This window comes from Gossypium arboreum, chromosome 11 (assembly GCF_025698485.1).
Source record: "Gossypium arboreum isolate Shixiya-1 chromosome 11, ASM2569848v2, whole genome shotgun sequence".
Taxonomy (NCBI): Eukaryota; Viridiplantae; Streptophyta; class Magnoliopsida; order Malvales; family Malvaceae; genus Gossypium; species Gossypium arboreum.
This window is the reverse complement of record NC_069080.1, coordinates 68523478-68533742: the sequence shown is the minus strand read 5'-3', so window position 1 is coordinate 68533742 and position 10265 is coordinate 68523478. Positions and strand designations below refer to the sequence as shown.

Below are 10265 nucleotides of genomic sequence, written 5' to 3'. Positions count from 1 at the left end.
AGGTATTATTCTTACCTGAACATTCTCGTATTCATTCATTTTCATTTTCACCTCTTGTTCGGATATTTTAAGACTTTTTTTAAAGATCACCAATGCTTTAACATTTGCACACTTAGTGCTGTAAAGATTAACCAAAGCTATAATAATTCCGCACACTTAGTGCCTCAAGTAGCAAAGCTAGTTCAAATTGCACACTTAGTGCCAAATACCATTGATTTATCATTGTATTCATCCGAAATAAATAAATATACAATCAATGTATAATAAAAACATCAAACATACTTATAACATCATATTTTGCATACGAACTTACCTCGTACTCTGAATTGTTGACTCGGACTGTTTACTCTACAATCTTCGACTTCCCTCAGTCTAAGTCTGAATTCCTGTTTTCTTGATCCATATGTATTCAAAATCAACCCTTTTATTCACTATATCATTCAAAAAAATCCATATACACATATTTAGGGCATTTTGCAAACTAGCCCTTATATTTTCACATTTCCACACTTTAGTCCCTAATTCACAGAATCACAAAATACACATAATTTGCTTGTACACAAGCTTAGCCAAATTTTTATAGCTCTCATAACAGTCTACACATTTCATTTATTTCACATTTTAGTCCCTCAAAATAACATTTTCACAATTTTTCCCATTTTACTCAAAATCACCTAAAGTTCAAAGACAACATATGTTAACACAAAACATATCTTTCATAATTCATCAACTAACATCAAAAAGTTCATAGTTTCATTAATGGCATATCTCAAAATTATCAACAAATTCAAAAATTGAGGCATGGGCTAGATAGTACTCGAAGCAAGGATTACAAAAACATAGAAATTATCAAAAACCGAACAAAACGCATACCTTAATCAAGGAATGAAATGGCCGAACCCTAAATGTTCTTTTTCTTTTATTTTCTTTGCTATTTTTGGCATGGAACATGAATAATAGCTAATTTCATGCTTTGGTTTTATTAAACATATATTAGTTCATCATTTACCATTTTGCCCTTAGCTTTATAACATTTAAAACATTAATAACAAGGCCATTAAAGTCCACTCCTAAGTTCAATGGTCAAATAACAACATAAGGACCTCTCATTTAATAAGCCAAGTCAAATAGGCACTTTTAACAAACAGCAGACAACTTTTATATTTTAAGCGATTAGGTCCTTTTATAAAATTGAGCACACAAATAACCAAATTTTTACAAGAAACTTTCACACATTCTAATTCACATATCATAAACATGGAAAATAATATTTAAACATTTTTCTAACTCAGATTTGTGGTCCCGAAACCACTATTCTGACTAGGGTCTAAACCAGACTGTTACAATTCTCCCCCTTAAGGATTTTCATCCCCGAAAATCTTACCGGTAAACAGATTCAGATATTCCAGTCTCATGGTATCTTCAGGATCCCACGTGGCCTCTTCGATACCGTGTTGATGCCACATTACTTTTACTAAAAAAAATTTCTTTTTTCTTAATTCTTTAACTTCGCGAGCTAAGATACGGATCGGCTTTTCTTTGTAAGTCATTTCAGACTTAATCTCTATTTCAGACGGCGGAATCACATGTGAAGGATCGGATCTGTATCGTCAAAGCATTGACACGTGAAACACATTATGAATCTTTTCTAATTTTGGTAGCAATAACAATCTATAAGCTACCGATCCAATACGCTCTATAATCTCATACGGCCCGATGAACCTCAGACTCAATTTGCCTTCTGTACCAAACTGAAGCACTTTCTTCCACGGAGATACCTTCGAAAACACTTTGTTGCCGATCTCAAACTCAATTTCTTTTCTTTTCAAATCCGCATATGATTTTTGACGATTGGAAGCTGCTTTCAAACTATCTCGGATCACTTTCACTTTCTGTTCAGTTTTTTTTATCAAATTAACCCCATGAATCTTATTTTTGCTGAGTTCAGTCCAATACAAAGATGTACGACATATGTGACCATATAAAGCTTCGTAGGGTGCCATTTTAATGCTCGACTGAAAACTGTTATTATAAGCGAATTCAATCAAGGGCAGATATTGTCCCACGTACCTTCAAACTCAAGAATGCAACATCTCAAAATATCCTCAAGTATCTGAATAATTTGTTCGGATTGACCGTCTGTTTGCAGATGAAAAGCAGTAGTGAAATGCAATTTAGTACCCAGAGCATCTTGCAACTTCTTCCAGAATCGTGGTGTGAATCTCAGATCTCTGTCTGACACTATAGGCAATGGCACACGATGCAATCTCACAATTTCAGAAATATATAACTCAGCTAATTTATCAAGTGAGTAATTGAATCGAACCGAAATAAAATTAGCTGATTTCATCAAACAATCAATCACAATCCAAATTGCATCTTTCTTTCTCGAAGATAGGGGCAAACTCGAAAAAAAGTCCATGGTTACTTGATCCCATTTCCACTTTGGAACCATAATTGGTTGTAACAATCTCGATGACACCTGATGTTCTGCTTTAACTTGCTGACAGATCAGACATTTAGAAACAAATTCATAGATATCTCTTTTCATTCCAGACCACCAATAATGTTGTTTCAGATCATTATACATTTTCATACTACCCGGATGCACAGATAAATGACTACTATGAGTTTCTCTCAGAATCATCTAAATTAATTCTAGATTTCTTGGAACACAAATTCAATCTCGAAATCTGAAACAATCATCTTTTTCAACTCTGAATTCTGAGTCAGACTCTATATCTTTTCTAATTTTTTGTTTATTCGCTTCAGGCAGGTTTTTATAGTGTATGACTAGAAGAAACTCGTCAGGACAATTACTTTTTGACAGTGAGATTGATCGCACAGCTTGCAGAAACCGAAGAGAAATAAGGCGAAACATAAGATACATAGAGGAAGAGCAAGAGGACAACATTCACACCACAACCGAGGAGATGGCTGAAAATCAGGAAAATTCACTAACTCCTACGATTGCTACTGATCCAGTAAATCAGAATCCTGCTCCACGCACTATGTATGATTATGCTAAACCTACTTTAACAGGAACTGAGTCAAGTATAGTTAGGCCTACTGTTGCTGCAAATAATTTTGAACTAAAACCTAACACAATTCAAATGATCCAACAGTTTGTTCAGTTTGATGGTTCGCAGGACGAGGACCCAAACGCTCATTTGGTGAACTTCTTAGAGTTTTTCGACACTTTTAAAATCAATGGTGTTTTTGATGATTCCATTCACCTTTGGTTGTTTCCCTTTTCGTTGATGAACAAAGCTAAACAGTGGTTGAACTCATTACCATGAGGGTCAATCACTACTTGGGAACAAATGACTGAAAATTTTTTACTTAAATATTTTTCGCCGCCGGCTAAAACGGCTAAGTTGAGGAATGATATCTATTATTTTGTGCAGATGGATCTAGAGACACTTTATGATGCATGGGAGAGATACAAAGACCTATTGAGAAGGTGCCCTCACCATGGGTTACCTTTATGGTTGCAGGTTCAAACATTTTACAACAGCGTGAACCCCTCAACAAGGCAACTTTTTGACGCAGCTGCTGGTGGGACTATCAATAACAAAACACCTGAAGTGGCTTACGAATTTATTGAAGAAATGCCACTGAATAACTATCAGTAGCAAGTCATGAGAACAAAGCCGACGAAAGCAACCGGTGTTTTCAACCTTGATGCGGTTACTATGCTATCTAACCAGGTAGAACTCTTAAATAAAAAGATTGACGATTTCTGTGGTTCTACTCGGGTACATACAGTGATGAGGTGCAATTCAAATGGAGGAGGAGCATACATAGAATATCAACCCTTCAACCCTAGCACCGAGGAGGAACAAGTTCAATATATGGGTAATAATTCTAGATCTCAAAATAACCCATATAGTAACACATATAATGCAGGTTAGAGGAACCATCCCAAATTCTTGTGGGGTGGTCAGGGAATCAAAGGCCACAACATCCTCCAAGTCTTCAGTAACCACCTTACCTACAGGAAAAGAAGCCAAACCTTGAGGAGATGCTAACAAAGTTTATCTCGGTGTCAGAAACTCGCTTTCAGAATACCGAAACAACACTTAAGAATCAACAAGTGTTGATCCAAGGGCTCGAAACTTAGATAGGCCAACTCGCCAAATTGATTTCTGAATGACCACAGGGTAGCCTGCCGAGTAACACTGAATCTAACACAAGGGAATAGCTCAATGCAATTACCATTCAAGATGAGGAAGGGTTAGTTGAACCTGAACCAAAACCAAGGCAAGGAATGGTGGTAAGTAAAGGTAAAGGTGATGTAGTCCACAGTGAGCAACAACCGGTAAGTAAAGAGTACAAACCACAGGTGCCATACCCTAATGTGACAAGGAAAGACCGCACAGACGAACAATTTGGTAAATTCCTTAAATTATTAAAAAAATTACATATCAACTTACCGTTTATTGAAGCTCTTTCGCAGATGACAAACGCAGCCAAATTCTTAAAGGAGCTTTTAACAAATAAGAGGAAGTTAGATGAGGCGTAGCATGTGGAGTTAAATACAGTTTGCTTAGTCATACTATAGAATAAGCTAGCCAACAAATTAAAAGATCTAGGAAGTTTTACGATTCCTTATGTAATTGGTAGTTTAGATGTTAATAATGCTTTGGCTGATTTAGGGGCTAGTATCAATGTCATGCCGTATAAAATGTTTAAACAACTAGGTCTTGGGAAACCCAAACAAACTAGGATGAGCATTCAGTTAGTAGACAAAACAATCAGATTTCCTAGGGGTATTATTGAAGATGTACTCGTTAAAATTGACAAATTCATATTCCCAGTTGATTTTTTTGTTCTAGACATAGAAAAGGATAGTGACGTGCCTTTAATTTTAGGAAGGCCCTTTTTATCAACTGCTAGAACTATAATTGATGTTGGTACAGATGAACTCACACTTCGTGTGGGTGAGGATATAATCACTCTTCAAGCTCGAAATTCTACTAATGCTAATCATGTGGTGCAACCTTCTTTGTAGGAAATACGTTCGGAAAGCATACATGAGCCTTGTTCAAATAACAACAAAGAACCCATCTATGAAGAACGAAGGCTACAGGTCGAGGAACTAGATGAGTGGCGGACACAGAAATTGAGATCACATGATAAACCAAAACCACGCCATGACGAGCTCAATATTTCACCAAATCAACTTAAGATTGGAGACAAAGTACCATTAGATGTAGCAGACCCTCGGATTGCCACCTCTGAACCTAATGGAGAAATCCCTCTTACGGTACTTAGCATTTTCCCATAGGACATAGTCGAGGTAATTCATCCCAAATTTGGTATGTTCAAGGTAAATAGTACTCGTCTAAAACCTTATTTTGATAAAATTGATAGCATGGATGAGGAGTGTAAACTCCTCACACCACCATGACTATGCAACAAAGAGGTGAGTCGAGCTTAGACTATAAATAAGTGCTTTTTGGGAGGCAACCCGAGCATTAACGGTGTTAACTTCTTTAAATTTTAGTTTTTAACATTTAATTCAATAATTGAGACATTGAACACAAGTTTTTCAGAACCACAAGGCCAGGCCCACGAGTGTGCCTTAGGCCGTGCCCATACCACGGAAGGCAACACAGCCGTGTGAAAATAGGGCAAAATTTTTTCCCTAATATGGGAGTCAATAAGTTGCCACGACCGTACAACATGGCCGTGGGTGAATCTGTCAAAACAACACGGGCGTGCGACATGCTCGTGTCTAGAGGCCATGGTTGAAACTGAGAACACAACATGGGCGTGTGACACGCCCGTGCTCATTACCCGTGGTCAAGACTAACAAAATCACACGGGCATGGACATCCATACACGGACGTAGGAGAAGTGAATGAAGTAGAACACGGTTGTGTGACATGACCGTGTGTATCAACACACCCAAAGAACACGAGCATGGGCCGAATTTCAAACGCGCCCAAATTTAAAAATCACGAAACACACGGGCTAAAATAAGGGGACACGGGCGTGCCCCATGGCCATGTGCCCCAAACTCTATATAACCCACCACTATTCATCATCCCTTTCCCAAAATATCAAACCCTAGCCACCAAAATCCTTTCATACACCCTCCCTGCCACGCCTATCGCCGACCACAGCACAACCATCGATGACCCAAGCTCCTCCCTCTACCAAGCTATTGCGTTGTTCACTCTTTCCTCTTTATTATCTTCATTTCCTTTTCTAATTTTATGATCTATTATTGTTTTATTTGACTGTTTTAATTTATCTTCATAGTTTTAATGATAGTTCTTTGCCATTTTTATGATACATTCATTCATTGTCATTCCCATATGCATTCATCCACTAGTTATTTCCTTTAGCATCATTCTCGTCTTTGTATTCATAATAATTATTTGATATATCTATTAGGATTTGGATTGTTTTTCAGTAGATTTTTCTTTCAGTATAAAAAAACCCTATGAAATATTGTTATTTAGTTTTAACATACTTGCATGCTTTTCCATTCGTGGGGATTATTCTTATAACTTCATGTTTTCATAGCAGGTACCATGTCAAACACACGGGGTAAGAAAATTGTTGTCCCCTCTTCAAAGAAGAGGAAAGGAGCAGCATCATCCTCGGGTCCTACCTCTAAGATTCGCCACCCCTTTATTCAGTTTCCCTTAGAACCCCAGGAAGAACCTTTTCAGATACTACGAGTCCAACCCTTAGTTACGGGCTGTTGCATTGACAAGGCCGCACTTGAACAAATCCAACTGGCTAATGCGGTCTGAGCCCTTCTGATAACTGACCCATGGGGCCTCTTTTTCGAGATCATCGAGCCAATGTACCTTGAGCTCACACTCAAACTCTGCTTGACCTTCCACCTTCAAGTCGTCATGACACAATTCAATGATCCTGGAATGGTCCAGTTCTGTCTCGGTGGTTTAGTCCGCCAGTTGAGCGTACCTGAGTTCGGCATCGGTTTGGGGCTCTATACGAAGGCGTTCATGGATGACAATGATTTTGACACCCTCCATCGCCACATCCACTTGTCTCCCTCCAATTGCTAGAGGGCCTGTAACACCCCAAACCCAGCCCGGAATTTTGGCTCGAATTTGGCGTGTCACATTAAAGTGTTTTTTGAAAACCATGTTTCCATTAAAAACCCTTCTTAATAATTAAAAACTTATACCCTTTTTAAACCTTATTAGAAAACCTCAGCTGAATAACATTCTTAACAACCTTGTAAAAATCTTGGCAGTTGTAGAAGCTTAATTTTAAAAACAATTGCAGATATGTGATGTTTTGAACAACAGTAGTTGCTTTGGAAAACCATGTTCTAATACTAGCAATTATAAGAACAATAAATAAAATTCTAAATTTGAAATCCAAAAAATTAGAACGGCTTTACTACAACCCACATAAAAACATTTAAAAGTAATAATCAAAACTGTAACATAAAAAGTGTGTGTGACTTCCTACGAGCCCCTCACAGCTCCGATCCGTCTAAGGCTGGAAATTACCTGAAAGGTTAATAAATGGGGTGAGTTTACGAAAACTCAGTGTGAAATCCCCTACTATATAAAAGGAACAGTTAGTCATATAAAAAAATTAAAAGTTGGCCCCAGCCTTACTTACAGTTTCAGTATCAATTAGGCCTTAGCCCATTATAACAGACAGTACCAGATGGGCTTTAGCCTATTACAGAATAAGAAACATTATTAGAACTAAAATCAAAATCAGAATCAGAATTAGGTGACGAATCGAATCGAATCGAGATCGTGTAATGTAATCAAAATCGAATCGATGTCGTAATGTAATCAAAAGTTAGAATGTGAATGCAATCCCAACCCAATCCAGCCTATAACCAACCGCTACACTCCACCCGTACCAGCCCTACACTCCATAGTTGCAGCATTGCTGCTCAGTTATCAGTAAGTTGAGGCAAAGCCTCCAGTACGTGGGCAAGCCACTTTCAATACTTCCTCCATCAATATAACCCATAACCTATGCAACAGATATAAATGTCATGGCATACAACATACAGAATCAGAATATCATGCCCATAGTTGAATCAAACAGTCACAGTCAAGTCATTCATATCACCAACATATATTCACAATCAAATTCATCAACCACACAGTCCAAGTCAGTCACTTGCCCACAAGGGAAAAACAATCATTTAACACCCTAGGGGCAAAATGGTAATTTTACCCCACAAGGTATCTCGGTAATTTCACCCAACAGGGGTATTTTAGTAATTCTACCCTACAGGGGTATTTTGGTAATTCTACCCTACAGGGGTATTCCGGTAATTCTACCATACAGGGGTATTTCGGTAATTCTACCCTACAGGGGTATTTCGGTATTTCTACCCTACAAGGGTATTTTAGTAATTTTACAATCAATGGTATTTCGGTAATTTTATAAACCGGGGGTACTTTGGTAATTTTACAATTGGGGGTATTTCAGTAATTTGGTAAATTAAAGTATTCTAAACAGGGATAACAATACGAATGGCCCTAAAGCCCATTCTTGGCCCAAATGGGCCCACACGCTCGTATGGCCCTTTTAGCCCAAATCTAGCCAAAAATATGAGATTCACCTAGCCTAGTCCAATATTTACTACACAATCAAACAACTTATCCAATTGGGCTCGTAGGCCTATTGGGCCCACATATACCCTTTTCTACCATCGCGTCCAAGTAGCCATCCTCTGACTAGAGTAGTGAGAAATACACACCTGATTGGTGACTGAAGTTAATCCATGCTCCGAGCACTCTTAGCCGATGCCCAACCCAAACTAGTAGGCCATAAAGCGAAAGGGATCAGCTAAGAAAGGTACCTCTACTCTCCTCATGGTTCTCTCTATTTAAAGCCAGCTTCGCATCCCCTCTTATGTTAGCTTCCCAACGTGGGATCCCTCCAACATCAGAGTTTAAATTCAACACCAACTCTTGCCGCACCCTGTTACCAAAATAAATGCTCTTTGATTGCCATGAGTTTCGAACCCTGGACCTCCTTGCCAACTCTATGACGCCATCTTCCTGCCTCTTATGTGGCGCTACTTTGCCACTAGACCACAAGGCTTTTTGTGGCACAATTTCTCCAATAATATTCTTAAGGCCTACCTACTACACCCAGGGTTTGATTCACCTTAAACCAAAATTTTTGCTAGAGTCCAGGTTTGAACCCAAGACTTTTCCAACACTTTTCAGCACACTTAACCACTAAAACAAGTCTTCAACTACGAAATTTTCACGCATAACAGAATATTATAAGCTGCCTTCAATCGCTTCCATGCTTAAGGCCCAAAACTTCTAGGCCTAAATTCAGGGTGTTACAGGGCCCTCATTCCTGCTTCGGCCACCTATGACCCCAGCCGCTCTAAGGCATCGACCCTCGCCCTATCCCTGAGGTACTTACATGCCATCTTGGCCCACACTCTGACACGACGGCTAGAAAGCACCGGTGTCGTCAACACTCACGATGCCTACTTTTTATGGAGTATGTCGAACGGCTACGTCTTTGACCTTGCCTCCTCGCCATTCGCCATTAGATGGAGCGTAATAAGAAGGGAGTCATATCTATTGGCCCTTATGTGACTCGTCTGGAGCGGTATTTTGGCCTCCTCAACACAGTGGCACAGGCATCTTCCCTCACCCTCATTGGTCAGATGTCCCCACAGGGCATCTCGAGTATGTTACACATGAGGATGATCGAGTGGCAACGTGGAGTTGACCCTCCCCAGTACTGTCTGGTCCAGTCCGTCAAGGAGGAGGACCCAAAGGACATTACTAATGATGTCCCTCCACAGCACGAGGACCCACCATCTCAGCCACAGCCCATTCATCGCCCAGTTCATGCGGCTACTTCATACTCTGAAATCTCTGAGTGGCTTACTCTATTTGAGCAGTAGTGTTTTCAGCGCTTTGATCATATTGATGCTACTCTACATCAAATTTGTCAGCACCTTCACATCTCATTGCCACCACCACCTCTCGAACCATCCGGCGATGACGATGTTTAAAGACTTTTTATTCCTTATTTTTATTTTCACTTTTATCTTTATTTGTCTTCTTTAAGTACCTTTTATTTTATCTTCCTTTAATACTATTTCATTTTTAGGTTTTATAATTTTCATTGAACAATTTATAGTTTCGACTATTTCATTACGAGAAATTATGCTTCTTTATATTTCCTAAAGAGTTCCTGATTTTATCACAGTTATAAAGAGCTCCAAAGCTCACCATCACTTAGGAACTTGAAACTCCACTGGAAAAGGT

The 10265-nt window shown here is 38.9% G+C and overlaps 1 non-coding gene across 1 annotated transcript; it reads right to left on the bottom strand.

The window, feature by feature from the left end:
- Positions 1 to 3374: 3374 nt before the first annotated feature.
- LOC128284862 (small nucleolar RNA R71) lies at positions 3375 to 3481 on the bottom strand. Its single transcript, XR_008275282.1, has one exon. It is a non-coding gene; the product is annotated as a small nucleolar RNA R71 (small nucleolar RNA).
- Positions 3482 to 10265: the final 6784 nt, after the last annotated feature.